The sequence below is a fragment of the Mustela erminea genome, chromosome 1, assembly GCF_009829155.1.
Source record: "Mustela erminea isolate mMusErm1 chromosome 1, mMusErm1.Pri, whole genome shotgun sequence".
Taxonomy (NCBI): Eukaryota; Metazoa; Chordata; class Mammalia; order Carnivora; family Mustelidae; genus Mustela; species Mustela erminea.
Genome location: NC_045614.1, coordinates 47,652,211 through 47,668,200, shown reverse-complemented (window position 1 = coordinate 47,668,200; position 15,990 = coordinate 47,652,211).

Here is a 15,990-nt window from a genome sequence, read left to right as displayed (position 1 = left end):
AGAGTGTTGGAGACTGCAAATATGCAAATAAATGTAAAGGGCAAATACATGTCTCTGTTGCTCATATATGCAAAGAAAGAATGAGAGCCAGAGACTTTCATTTTGTGAGAAGACCAGGCAACAGAAGTTTCCTTTTCCTTTTTTTCTAATTAAGTTTTTTTTGTTTTAATAACAGTATAGTGTTATATTAGTTTCAGGTGCACAATATAGTGATTCAACAATTCTATACATGACTCAGTTCTCATCCAGGTAAAGGTCCTCTTCAATTCCATCACTTATTTCACAGCCACCTTCCCTCTGGTAACCATCTGTTTGTTCTCTATTGTTAAGACAGAAGTTTCTTTTTAAAATGAAAAGCACTTATTGAAAATACAAATATAACAAGGCAAGTTATGCACACGCAAATGGGAATTATTTATTTTTGTCCAGCTTTGAGGTATATTTGACATATAAGATTGCCTAAGTTTAAGGTGTACAATATGTTGATCTGATGCACTTATATATTGCAAAACGATTACCATTCAGTGTTAGCTGACTACTGTATCATGTCACATAATTACCATTTCTTTTTTTGTGATAACATTTAAGATTTAAGATTTCCTCTCTTAGCAACTTCCAAATATCTAAAGTCATCTTTATATCTTTAGATCTTTAGATGACACCTTTAGTGTCATCTAAAGTCACTATATCATATATTCGATACCTAGAATTTATTCATCTTCTAAATGAAAGTTCTTACCCTTTGACTAACATCTTCCCTTTTCCTCCATCCTCCAGCTTCTGGTAATTACATTCTACACTGTGTTTCTATTAGTTCTGTTGTTTTAGATTCCACATATAATTGAGAGCACATGGTATTTGTCTTTCTCTGTTTGACTTATTTCACTTAGCCTAATACCCTCAAGAACTGTCCATGACGTCATAAATGGCAAAAAGTTCTTGGCTGAATAATACTCCATTATATTCATCTTCTTTATCCACTTTTATTGATCATGTATTAGTTTGTTAGAGATGCCATAACAAAATACCACCCAAAAAAGGCAGCTGACATTTCTGCAAAGAAATGTTAGACATCCAGATCGCCAACAGGCACATGAAAAAGTGCTCAACATCACTCAACATCAGGGAAATACAAATCAAAACCACAATGAGATATCACCTCACACCAGTCAGAATGGCTAAAATCAACAAGTCAGGAAATGACAGATGCTGACGAGGATGTGGAGAAAGGGGAACCCTCCTACACTGTTGGTGGGAATGCAAGCTAGTGCAGCCACTCTGGAAAACAGCATGGAGGTTCCTCAAACAGTTGAAAATAGAACTACCCTATGACCAAGCAATTGCAGTACTGGGTATTTACCCTAAAGATACAAATGTAGTGATCCGAAGGGGCATGTGCACCCAAATGTTTATAGCAGCAATGTCCACGATAGCCAAACTATGTAAAGTACCTAGCTGTCCTTCAACAGATGAATGGATAAAGAAGATGTGATTACATGTTCTTTGGGTGTTGAGTTTGCTAAGTTCTTTATAGATTCTGGACACTAGTCCTTTATCTGATATGTCGTTTGCAAATATCTTCTCCCATTCTGTCAGTTGTCTTTTGATTTTGTTAACTGTTTCCTTTGCTGTGCAAAAGCTTTTGATCTTGATGAAATCCCAATAGTTCATTTTTGCCCTTGCTTCCCTTGCCTTTTGCGTTGTTCCTAGGAAGATGTTGCTGCGGCAGAGGTCAAAGAGGTTGCTGCCTGTGTTCTCCTCAAACTCAACACCCAAAGAACAAATAATCCAATCAAGAAATGGGCAGAGGACATGAATAGACATTTCTGCAAAGAAGACATCCAGATGGCCAACAGACACATGAAAAAGTGCTCCATATCACTCGGCATCAGGGAAATACAAATCAAAACCACAATGAGATATCACCTCACACCAGTCAGAATGGCTAAAATCAACAAGTCAGGAAATGACAGATGCTGGCGAGGATGCGGAGAAAGGGGAACCCTCCTACACTGTTGGTGGGAATGCAAGCTAGTGCAGCCACTCTGGAAAACAGCATGGAGGTTCCTCAAAATGTTGAAAATAGAACTGCCCTATGACCCAGCAATTGCACTATTGGGTATTTACCCTAAGGATACAAACGTAGTGATCCAAAGGGGCACGTGCACCCGAATGTTTATAGCAGCAATGTCCACAATAGCCAAACTATGGAAAGAACCTAGATGTCCATCAACAGATGAATGGATCAAGAAGATGTGGTATATATACACAATGGAATACTATGCAGCCATCAAAAGAAATGAAATCTTGCCGTTTGCGACAACATGGATGGAACTAGAGCGTATCATGCTTAGCGAAATAAGTCAAGCAGAGAAAGACAACTATCATATGATCTCCCTGATATGAGGAAGTGGTGATGCAACATGGGGGCTTAAGTGGGTAGGAGAAGAATAAATGAAACAAGATGGGATTGGGAGGGAGACAAACCATAAGTGACTTTTAATCTCACAAAACAAACTGAGGGTTGCTGGGGGGAGGGGGTTTGGGAGAAGGGGGTGGGATTATGGACATTGGGGAGGGTATGTGCTTTGGTGAGTGCTGTGAAGTGTGTAAACCTGGTGATTCACAGACCTGTACCCCTGGGGATAAATATATATGTTTATAAAAAATAAAAAATTAATTAAAAAAAAAAAAAGAAGGGCCATCTGTACCCCAATGTTTATAGCAGCAATGGCCATGGTCGCCAAACTGTGAAAAGACCCAAGATGCCCTTCAACAGACAAATGGATAAGGAAGATGTGGTCCATATACACTATAGAATATTATGCCTCCATCAGAAAGGATGAATACCCAACTTTTGTAGCAACATGGACGGGACTGGAAGAGATTATGCTGAGTGAAATAAGTCAAGCAGAGAGAGTCAATTATCATATGGTTTCACTTATTTGTGGAGCATAACAAATAGCATGGAGGACATGGGGACTTAGAGTGGAGAAGGGAGTTGGGGGAAATTGGAAGGGGAGGTGAACCATGAAAGACTATGGACTCTGAAAAACAATCTGAGGGTTTTGAAGGGACGGGGGGTGGGAGGTTGGGGTACCAGGTGGTGGGTATTATAGAGGGCACGGATTGCATGGAGCACGGGGTGTGGTGCAAAAATAATGAATATTGTTATGCTGGAAATAAAAAAAAAAAAAGGAAAAAAAAAAAGAAGAAGATGTGATTACACACACACACACACACACACACACACATCAATTTATATATACCAATCTATACACACACACGCACACATACACAATGGAATACCATGCAGCCATCAAAAGAAATGAAATCTTGCTATTTGCAATGACGTGGATAGAAATAGAGGATATTATGCTAAGTGAAATGAGTCAATCAGAAAGACAATTATATGATCTCTCCGATATGAAGAATTTGAAAGGCAGGCTGGGGGGTTGTGTGGGGTAGGGAAGGAAAAAATGAAACAAGATGGGATTGGGAGGGAGACAAACCATAAGAGACTCTTAATCTCACGAAACAAACTGAGGGTTGCTGGGGCATGGGTGGGGAGGTAGGGATAGGGTGGCTGGGTTATGGACATGGGGGAAGGTATTTAGCTATGGTGAATGCTGTGAAGTGTGTAACCCTGATGATTCACAGACCTGTACTCCTGGGGCAAATAATACATTATAGGATTAAAAGAAAAAAAAAAAGGCAGCTGAAAACCACATAAATTTTTTTTCCTTTCATAATTCTGGAGGATAGAAGTCTGAAATCAAGGTGTTGGCAGGTCCTAACTCCAACTGAAACTTGTAGGGATAATCCTACCTTGTTTCTTCTAGGTTCTGGTGCCTGAAGGCATTCTTTAGCTTATAGATATATCGGTCCTAGCCCTGCATCTTTTGTCACTAGATATCTCTCCTCTTCTGTTTCCTTCTTTTTCCAATTCACATGGTGAATGACCTCATCTTAATTAATTATATCTGTGATAATGCTATTTTCAAATAAGGTCATTGTTGGTGGGACATAGGGAGGGGTGGTTAGAACTTCAACATATCTTTTGAGGGTATACAATTCAATCCCTAATGGGGCTCCATTACACAGGACTGTCAGTGTGGTTGGTTTCAGCTCCCAGTGTGACCCAAAGCTCCTATCCTAAATCACACGGTTGGTCTTTCTGGGGTGGTGAGCCCCTACTCCGTGACTACTGGATGTAGCCAGTCTCTTTCCTAAAAAAAAGACATTCCTGCCAGATATGACATTCATTACTTGCCAGACACAAAAACAAAGGCCAAGACTCTCTGGGCAAGGCCAAATTCTTTACTATGCAAAGCCCTGAGGATTTGCTACTGTCTTTCCTAAAACACTATAGAAATAAAAGATCCAGTTTTTTGGAAAACCACAAATATACTGACAACACAGAAATTGCTCACCAGCTTCTTAGTCAAAAAATAAAAAATGAAAAATAAATCAGTGAATCTATAGTCGAAGCCTTTAACAGTTAGAATTTAATTCCTAGAAATAATTAGAAAGAATTTTTCATTGTTTAAGAAGTGCCAAGAAGAGAGCAGTGAAGTCAGAGTGGGAAAGAGAAGTATTAATGCAAACTCTGAGAAAAGTTTTAGGAATTACTATCACAGTTGGTTTGGGACCCTAAGAGGCCATCCTCACCTCTACATTCTCTTCAATATCCCTAAAAACTAACCACTATTCTGAATTGGAGATACAACCTCCTTATTAAAAGGAAGGGGAAAGGTGTTGCTTTTAGCATTTATGACTGGATCCCAAATAAAATCAGAAAATTTTTAAAGAATTTTTAAAATTTTTTTTCAATTTTTAGAATTTCTCTTAAAAGTACCTTCAGGATTTGGGGGTCCAAAAACAAGTAATTGTGTATTTGAAAGGAATCTGCACAGAACGCCCCTTAAAAATTAGTAGTATATTGTTAAATGTACACAAGGTCAACCATATTCCCTTTTTTTAAAGATTTTATTTATTTATCTGTCAGAGAGAGAAAGAGAGCACAAGCCGTGGGGAGCAGCAGGCAGAGGGTGAAGCAGGCTCCCAGCAGAGCAAGGAGTCTGATGGACTCGATCCCAGGTGCCTGGGATCCTGACCTGAGCCAAAGGCAGGCATTGAGCCAACAGAGCCACCCAGGGGTCCCTGCCTAGGCCAACCATATTCTAGATGAATCCACAGAAACTGAGTTCAAGAGACAACTCTTGACCTTTCCCATTTAATTCCAGCAACGCAAATCTGACCAGGAAAATAATTTTCCAGAAATCAGGTTTAGGGTTTCCCTTTAAAGCTGAATGATTCTAGAAATACCCAAATTCTCTATTCTGCCCTCTTCTGACTCCCTGAATCTTATGGAGTTCTCTGAATATCAGATCACCCCTTAGGTCACAAGCACTGCCATTCTGTACTATCGATTTCCATGAGAAGAAACACAAGGGAAATGAGTACGACCTGCTTCCAGATCACCAATTTTGGGCATCTCAAACCACAGGCAAACTGAATCTTTTGAAAAGAGGTGGCGGGGGGCGGGGGGGGGGGTTTGGTCTTCAACTTGCTTCCTCTTACTGGATGGCTAAAATGCCCTGTGTCCAACTATTTTCTTTTCCTCTCTCAGGTGATAAGTCACTCTCTCCAAGGACCTGTTCTGACTCATGTATGAAACCCCACCCCACCAGCAACCCGAGCTCCAAGGACCTGTTCTGACTCATGTATGAAACCCCACCCCACCAGCAACCCGAGCTCCCATCCTCCCTGTAGTACCTTCTATAGAGCTCACCTGCCTGCCCTGTTATTGCCTGTTTTCTTATTTCCATATCAGACACTAAGCTAGGTAAGGACAAAATCTGTTTAATCTGATCCCCAGACTAAGCATTTAGGTGTAGGTCTTCAATATCTAACACAGTATTTGGCACATAGGACTTGTTTCAGTCCATTCAGCTACTAGAACAGAATTCCATTTACCGGGTAGCTTATGAATGGTTGAGGTGACTGGGAGGTCCATGATCAAGGTCCTGGCCAATCTGGTGTCTGGAGAGAGCCTGCGTACTGGTTATAGACCACCAGCGGTCTTCTCACTGTGTCCTCACAGGGCTGAAGGGACAGGGAAACTCCCTGGGTCTTTTTTATAAAGACATTAATCTCATTTGTGATAGCTTGACCTTTATGACCTAATCAACTCCCAAGGGCCCCACCTTTTAATACCATCACACTGGGGGTTCAGATCTCAACATATGAATCTTGGGGGACACAAACATTCAATCCCTTGCAATACTCAAGGTTGTTTTTTGTTTTTTGTTTTAGAATGAAATGCTATAGCAGGAAAGAAGTGGGGTAGAATGGCCGGGCAGAGCATGGCAAGCAATAGAGTGGAATGAGAGAACAATAATCACACAGATCCCCCCCTGAGGAATTTAACTCCCCAGAAAGGATTCCTTAAACCTATGAAGATTGCCTTGAGCAAAAAAGTAGTTGCATCAGATCCAGCTAACAACTGTACCACAGCTTATTACATGAGACTTGAAGTAATGATGTAATCAACCAAACAGCATGGGAAACAAACCAGTTCAACAGCAATATTGCTCCTGCCGGTGATGGCTGAATGTTAGCATGGCCAGGATAACAAGCAATACGGCTGTTCCTTGGGTTTAATCAGGTATTTGGACACTCATTTTCTTTACATGAAAAACATAGCTCAGACCCTCTCTTACTGTCTACATACTTCCCAAGAATGCACCCTTTAGCCCTCTCCTGCATTTTCACCATCCCGAAAGCTTGTCATACAACCTAGATGAAGAGTCACTCTGACATTCTCCCATGATTTATTGAGTTCCTGTGATGTTAGAGGTCTCTGGTTATTTTGAGAGACAAAGCATTCAGAGCACAGGCTTGAGTTGGAGAAATGGATCTGAATGCTGGTTCCAGCACCAAGTAGCTCAGGTCCCTCAAGCAGCTGTTGAACCTCTCTGCACCTCAGTTTTCTCATTTATAAAAGAGGACTCAAAATACCTACTTTGTGGAGAAGGCCCCCCATACACTGCTGGGTGTGTTGTGTAGTTCTGTTCACAGACGTAAGGGAAATAAATGAAATGTCAAGTGCCTAACTTTAGCACTCTCGGGTGTTAGCTGATATTATCATGCTACCATGAATGGGCTACGGACTTTGTCCTCTAGGAGTCTCCAGTGGAGAATGGGAAATGGTTCACATGTAGCTAGAAAGCAGAACACCCACGACAATTGTCAGTGCAGATAAAGGATAACCGAATGTGGGCAGAAGGGGAGTCTGCCCAACTAAGAATGCCTAGCACCTTCTCATTGGCCGGATGAAACATTTTAGAGACACATCCCATTAAGTGTCAGTTTGGGGGCTGCCAAGATCAAAGTTAAAAATCTAAGAGGCCAAAATTCATCACTGCAATCTCCACATTCAGGACCAAGTTCGTAATGCAGACAGGGGAGGGCCGTATGTCACATTCTGATATCCAAGTAACAGCTCCAGAAGCTGCAGAAGGGGCCTGACTGCAAGGTGGTTAAAAATTCCTTTCAATTAAGGACCTATCCGGAGCCTGACTTTGAATATAAAACCCTCTGCCCATCAGCATTAATACTCTCATAATGAAACTTTTCCCCAGTCAATGACTGAGAGGGACAACTTAAGTCAGGATGGTCAGCTTGGAAATGCAGCTGCCTAAATGCAGCTCTCCTTGGGGAACGGTTCCAATTAATGACAGTGGGGCACACTGCAAACAGAAAGACAAAGCATGGCTTTCAGCTCTAGTCCATGGCATTCGGCTTGGTAGACTTTTCACGTGTGGGCTTCGCACTTACTTCAGCAGAACATGGAAGCCTAGTTCTCTATTTTCAGTCTCCTCAGCATGTAACTTCCTAGGCATTACTAAAAGGTAAGTAACTCTTCTAATTGCATGACAAAAAAATTCCACACAGCAACTGCTCCTAATAATATACTTACGGTTGGCCATTTCATTACCTGATAATTACCGGATCATTAGAGCAAATAATATATCCTTATGGGATAAACTTATGGCAGTAATTTCAGAGAAAAGAATAGGAAAGCACTCTTGCAGTCTCCAGTAGGCAATGTGTAGAATTAGCTATAGAAGGAAAGGAATATAAATGTACTTTTTAAAAGTAAACAGCAATACGACAATATTTATAGTAATTTCTGGATCATGAAGTCAGAGAGGAAATGGCTGGACGGACAGAGCCCAGCCCCCTCATTTTACAGGTAAGAACAAGGAAGGAGGCCACCAGAGCGAACTGAGCTCAGCAGGCTCACAGAGCTAGTATTATAAGTACAGTCCATGCAACAATGGGTTTCTATCCCTTATCACAGAGCTCTTTCTTTTTAATGAAAATAATCCCCTAAATGCAACACAGATTTGATTTTTAAAACCTTCACTAACTGAAATATTCAGGAAATTCCAAGAACTAGTTAATTGGATTTTCTAATTAAGCTAGATTTAACTAGTGGTTTAACCCCAAACTAATCTTTTGGAGTTACAGTTTTAGAGAGGCTGGAGAGCCCAGATTTAGCCTGTCAAGTCTCTTGCCCTGGTTTCTGGCAGTGACCTCACCCACCACTCCACCTGGCTCACTCCTCCTCATCTTCCAGACAGCAATTTAAATACCTTTTTTCAACCAAGTCTTTCCTACATTCCAGATTAGACAAGCTCTCCCAATTATATTTCCTAAAGCTCTACCTCCCATTGTGAAATCACCACCTTTTTCTATTTATTTAAGATTCCTTTTTCCCCTCAAGACCAGTTCTCAGACTTGACCATGCATCAGAATCCACGGGAGGGCTGGTTAAAAATACAGAGTCCTGGGCCCTACCCTGCAAGTTCTTAGATCCCATATGGGATGGGGCCTGAGAACTCGCATTTCTAAAAGTTCCAAGGCGATGCTGATGATCCAGAGACCACATTTTACAATCCACCAAGCTGCATTATCAGACTCATGAAGGCAGGAGGGACTGGGTCTGTCTTATTCATTGTTCTATCCCTAGTACCTAGCACCATGCCTGGCACATAACTGGTTGTAAGGAGAGACGAGGTAAGTGAACAATTTTCTTCACTAGAGCAAAAAGTTATGGCTCCGAAAGCTGAGTAGAATATTAAGCAAAGCTTGGTGAAGGGTACATAAGAACTCTACCATATCATTATCATTTTTCTGTACATCTAAGATTATTCCAAAATAAAAAGTTACATATGTATGTGGATACATATACATGTACGTATGTTAGGCAATGAACAACAGAACCTTAGTGTATATCGGGCATGACCATTGGATGAAAGCCGAGACATTTCCTTTCCCATTCAGTCTGATAGCTTGTCTTGGGCTTCTCTTGCTGGAGATTGCTGCCCACGGTCAAGTGCTCAATAACAACATTCCAAGGTGGCTGCTAGTAAACCGCTCTGTCGGTCCTTTCCCTGTAATCGTGGCAGACGCATCTGACTTCAACTCCCCTGCACCGAATGAACACACATGCATTTGGATGATGCTTTCCCTCGTTCAGTGTAAGCGTCTTCGTCACAGCAAATGACTTCCGAAGGGCCCCTTGAGAGCATGCTGGGCCTGCTGGATGCCAAAGCTGAGACAGCCACCCCCTTCTGGATGACTTACAGGCTCCAGGAAGGCCCCTTGGCCCCCAAATATCCCCAATCCTGCCTTCGGCCTGGAATTTCCACCAGAAGAGAAAAGAGCCTCGATTTTCAAGCCTTGTGTCTCCACAAGACTACTGCGACAGTAGTAGTAGCCAGTGTGGTAGCACTTTCAAGTATTGGCCACTATTTCAACCCAGCTGAAATTATCAGATCAATGGCCTAGATGACAGCCAGCCTCAGGATCCGTGTTTAGGAAGGAGGACTGAACGAGGCAGACCTACGTATGGAACCTCAGGGCAAAGGGCACCCATGGAGACTGGGGTCCCTGGGGAGAGGCCTGCAAAAGGTCCTAGAAGGGAGGAAGCAGCTAAATGGTGAACAGCTGGTTGCCGACCAGCCTGGACCCACCGCGCACTTTTGCTGGAACTCATACACAGAAACGGTATGACCCTTGCTTTCTCATTTTCACTGGGCTGCTCTAACAAAATACCACAGACCAGGTGGTTTATCAACAATAAACATGGATTTCTCACAGTTCTGAAAGGTTGAAGTCTGAGATCAAGATGCCAGCATGGCCAGGCTCTCTGCCTGATGAAAGACCACTTCCCCTGAGGCCTCTTTACTCAGGGCGCGAATCCCACTCACGGAGGCTCAAGGCTCATGACCTGATCAGCTCCAAAACATCCCACTTTCAAATACCACCACCTTGGGGATGAAACTATGGTGGATGAGCTTTGAGGGGACATAACCATTCAGATCATAGCACTTATCTTCAATTCAGGTAAAAGCCAAAGAGTAGAAACAGTCGTAAGTAATATAAGTACAGTGTGCCAGAGGCTGGGTGAGGACCTTATCAACATATCCATGCATTTTGACACTATACCGGTCCTGTGTTCTCATCAGATGCTGCTAACAACCATGTGAGGTACTATTAGTGTCCTGTCTTTATAGCTGAGTCACTGAGGCTTAGTGAACCGACTCACCCAAGCTCCCACAGTAACTAAGACACAGGTAGGGTCTGACCTGGGGCTCTCACCATATACCATGTGGTTTTCTTTGCTAGTCTTCCCAAACTGAAAATGGGTTGGTACTGATCATGTGAAGGGCATAAAGTGTCCAAACCTGTCTCCTTCTGGCTGCCAGTCCTTTGGAAAGTCATTAACCACTGACCATAAACTGTCAAGCCTCAGTTTCCATACATAGGAAGCAGAGTTCCTACTCCACAGTAAGCACAACTTCAGCCTTTGTTGTTATTAATGTTATTTTTTCATGCCTAAAATTACTTTCTTTCAAAATCCTGCTATCTGTGACCACACAGATGGAAATTGAGGGCATTATTCTAAGTGAAATAAGCCAGACAGAGAAAGACAAATACTTTATGTTCTCACTTTTGTGTGAAATCTAAAAAAGTCAAACTCATAGCAACAGAAAGTAGAATGGGGGCGCCTGGGTGGCTCAGTGGGTTAAGCCTCTGCCTTCGGCTCAGGTCATGATCTCAGGGTTCTGGGATTGAGCCCCGCATCGGGCTCTCTGCTCAGTGGGGAGCCTGCTTCCCCCTCTTTCTGCCTGCCTCTCTGCATGCTTGTGATCTCTGTGTGTCAAATAAATAAATAAAATCTTTAAAAAAAAAAAGAAGAAGAAGAAGAAGAAGAAAGAAAGAAAGAAAGAAAGAAAGAAAGAAAAAGTAGAATGGTAGTTGCCCAGGGCTGAGGTTCAGAAGAAATAAGGAGATGTTCATCAGTGAGTATAAATTTTCATGATGGACATTGGGGAGGGTATGTGTTATAATGAGCAGTGGGTAATATATAAGATTGATGAATCACTGACCTCTACCTACGAAACGAGTAATACAATGACTAAATTTTTTCTAAAAAGTACAAACTTTCAGGAAGAAGATGAGTAAGTTGTGGGGATCTAATATACAGCATGGTGATTATACAATACTGTATCTTATATGGGGAAGTTGCTAAGAGAGTAGATCTTAAATGTTCTTGCCACAAAAAAAAAAAAAAAGAAAGAAATGGTAATAATGCGGCATGATGGAGGGGTTAGCTAATGCAATGGTGGTCATCGTTTTGCAATATAAAAATCAAATCAACACATCGCACACCTTAAACTTACAACATGTTTTAAGACAATTATATCTCCAGAAAGCTGCAGAAAAAACATTACTGCCTTTCAGTTGAATATCTATTCATTCATTCAAAAACTTCTGTTCTAGAAATGAAGGACAGAGTAATAAGAAAGGAAAATACTGAGACTTCAAGGAAAATACAATTGATAAGTACAAGTAAGTAAAACAAGAGGACTACAGATGGTGATGCAGGCAGGCTAATAAGAAAATAAGATTCATGATGAATGAGTTGGGGAGAGGGGTGCTTGAGGAGAAGTGATTAGGCAGAGGCCTCTCTGAGGAGCTGGCATATTTAAGGCTGACTGTGACTGCTAAGCAGCCAGTCATATGAAGACTTTAGGAAAGGACGCGTCAGGTGGAGAGATATCAAATGACCAAGGTCAAGAGGTGCAAAGGGGTGTGGCTTGCTGGAGGACCAGAGTGAAGACCAGCTTGGCTGGGCCTGGTGTGCAAAGAGTGAAGCAATGGCAAAGCAGACTGGTAAAGTGTGAGTGCCACTCAAAATGCAAAAAGAAGATACTGGACAGTTTGAAGTAGGACACTGATAAGATTTTATTATTTTTTTTTAATCACTTTAGCTGTTGTGGAGGAAATGAAATGTAGGCAGGAGCAGAAGAGCAAAAGGCCACTTAGGATGCTTTAGGATACCCAGATAAGACACGGTAAATAACGCTGATGAAAGAAGAGGGCAACTGGGAAAATGGGCCAACCTACAACGAGTTCAAGAAGCTCAACCCCAGTGGCTTAGATTCCCAGGAGGTAAGGAGAAAAAGGGAAAACCTCAGTTTGGGTCTAGAACCTAGCTTTTTAGTTTGAGCAAGCAGGTAGGGAAGACACAGAGGAAAGGAAATTAGGGAAGAAAAAAAAAAAAGAAGAAGTCTGCCCTGGACATTTAGGTTTGAGATTCCTATAAAACATGTAAGTTGAACACTGTGTAGAATAGGAAATACAAAAATTTAAAGCTCAGAGGAGAGGATAGGTCAAAGGTATATATTTGGAATTATCAAAATTCAGACACTGTCTAAAGCCAGGGGACTGGAGGAGAAACTCTGTACAGAATGTGTAGAGAGATGTAGAAAGAGCTCCAGACAAAACCCTGAGGAGGAAAAGCCACCCAAGAAAAATGAGGAGGAATGGCCGAAAGACTGTGGCACAGCAGAGACCAAGACAGGAATGAATCAAGAAGGACAGAATTCAAAGATGCTGAGAAGGTGCCAAGATGAGGACAGAAAAGAGCCCGCTAGGCTTGGCCTCAGGAAGTTCAAGACAATGTCCAGTTTCATGGACCTGGTAAACCCAGAAATCCACCTGCAGGCAGCTGAAGGAGGAATAGGACACAGGAAGAGGAAACAGCAAATGCAACGGACTCATAATACGTTTGCAATAAAAGAGAGAATTGGAATAGTGTGGAAGCTGGAGGAGGACGTGGCCGGAGGCAGGCTGTTTGTTTTGAAGAAGCGTGAAAGCCAGAGCTCATTCGTATGCTGCCATGAGCAAGCCAGTAAAGAGAGAAAGTGATGCAGGAGAGAGAAGTTCAAGGTGAAAAGGGGCTGGACCCTAAAGCATTCACAGAGATGTCAGCTTTCAAAAGAGAGCAGCAGGAACACTCCTTCCAGGTGAACACAGTAAAACAAGGTGGGTGGGTCATGAAGCCCATGGGTTTGACGGATGGGTCATGAATGACATCATGGAGACTTCCAAAGGCTTTTTTTAAAACAGCCTTACTCTTGGTGTTCCAAGAGGTCATGACTATATAAACTAGGATCGCAAAACACAGAAATAGAATTGTTTTTTCCATCGCTAAAAGACTTCTAAGGTCAAATAATCCAGACCCTGCCTTGCTCACAAAAGAGGTCCAAAGGAGTCGACTTGTTGGGGACACACAGCTTCTTAGTAACATGAAAGAGAAGAGAAACCAGATTATTTGAGTTTTCATCTTTTTGTAAAACAAGCTGTTCCACTCTGTCTTGTACTCTCATAGAATGAAAAGTTATCTCAATACATCGCAGACAGTTAACATACCAACTTATGTTCCAGATTTTTCCCACCTTCCTGCTATATAGATTATCTGGAATTAACCTTGGCACATAAATGCACCAAACGATGCAGCTGTGAAGGCTTAGGAGGGGACACCAAAACAGACAACCTGCAGAAGGTCTCCATTAGGTCTCCAATGCTACCATCTCAATAAGGGGTATTTGGATGTTTATGGAGTTATTCAGAATGAAATACTGCCATGGCAGATTTCCCCCTAGACAGCCTCTCCACATACTCCTTAATCACAGTACTGAAAATGTTTGGCTTGAGGAAGAAAATGGGTTGGAAATGCAAGCCATGACATGAGGCAAAGCTTACCACCAGAAAAAGAAAATGGCCTCTTGATCTTTTCAAACTGGGGGACATCTTTCCCACCAATAACAGAGCAAACCAGCAAGTTGAGCAGCTCAAGCTAAAGTGAGGGTTGAATAGATCCTTAGCTCAACTCACTGATGGTTACTAGAAGGGAGGTGAGTGGGGGGATGGGTAAAGGAGGTGATGGAGATTAAGGGTTATACTTGTCATGATGAGCACCAGGTGATGTATGGAAGTGTTGAATCACTCTATTGTACACCTGAAACTCATATTACACTGTATGTTAACTAACTGGAATTTAAATAAAAACTTTCTTTAAAAAAGTGAGGGGTTGACACTTTCTATTCTCGGTTTTTTGCAGAGCACCTGGTATACAGAAAAGCTCAAAAAATATTTGGCATTATGCTGAGTGACAAAAGCCAGTCTCTGAAGTTTATAGGCAGTATGGTTTCATTTATAGAACATGCTCAAAAATGACAGAATTATGGAGATGGAGAGATTAATAGCAGCCTAGGCTTAGGGATGGGTGTGGGGAGAGAAGGCAATATGAAAGTATAGCCCAAGGGAGTTCCTATGCAGTGAGGGAAGCATCCTGTCTCTTCACTGTGGTAGTGATTACCTAAACCTAGACATATGATAACATGGCATAAGCCAGAGAGACAGACAAACAGAGACAGATCTGCAGAGACAGACAGCAAGCATTTAACAAAACTGGTGCATCTGAATAAAGATTATACAGTGTCTCTTTTCTGGGTTTCAATGTACTGCAGTTACAGAAGATGTTACCATCAGGGAAAGCAGACTGAAGAGTACACAGGTCTTTACCATACTTTTTTTTTTTTTTAAGCAACCTATATGCCTACAACTATTTAATGATGAGGAGTTTTACAGAATAACCGAGTTATCATCTTCTGTGACAGGTATTTTGGTGCTCCCCATTGAACACTGGAGAAAATGGAGTCTCAGGTGTTGCATAGTGGTTTAATAGATGAACCTCTGGAGCCAAAGTACTAGACACCAGCTCCACAACCACCTGCCAGCCTTTTAACTAGAAAAGGAAGGGCATCCAGCCATTTGCAAACACATGGATACCCCTTGAGAGTATCCTGCTAGATAAGGTAAGTCTGACAGATAAAGACACATACTGGGTGAAATCACTTCTATGTGGAATCTTAAAAGGTCAGATTTGTACAAACAAAGTAAAATGGTGATTACCAGGGGCTGGGGGTAGGAAGGATAGAACAGACATTGTTTAAGAATACTAACTTGCCAAATTTATTGGCGTAGAGTTGCTCATAGTATGTTCTTATAATAGTTTGTATTTCTTTGGTGTTAGTTGTGATCTCTCCTCTTTCATTCATGATTTTATTTATTTGGGTCCTTTCTCTTTTTTCTTTTTGATAAGTCGGGCCAGGGGTTTATCAATTTTATTAATTCTTTCAAAGAACCAGCTCCTAGTTTCGTTGATTTGTTCTATTGTTTTTTTGGTTATCATATGGTTTCACTTATTTGTGGAGCATAACAAATAGCATGGAGGACATGGGGACTTAGAGTGGAGAAGGGAGTTGGGGGAAATTGGAAGGGGAGGTGAACCATGAGAGACTATGGACTCTGAAAAACAATCTGAGGGTTTTGAAGGGACGGGGGGTGGGAGGTTGGGGTACCAGGTGGTGGGTATTATAGAGGGCACGGATTGCATGGAGCACGGGGTGTGGTGCAAAAATAATGAATACTGTCATGCTGGAAATAAAAAAAAAAAAAAAAGAATACTAACTTGCAAGGCATGTGGGTGTCTCAGTCAGTTGAGCATCTGATTCTGGATTTAGGCTCAGGTTGGGATCTCAGGGTCCTGAGATCGAGCCCCAC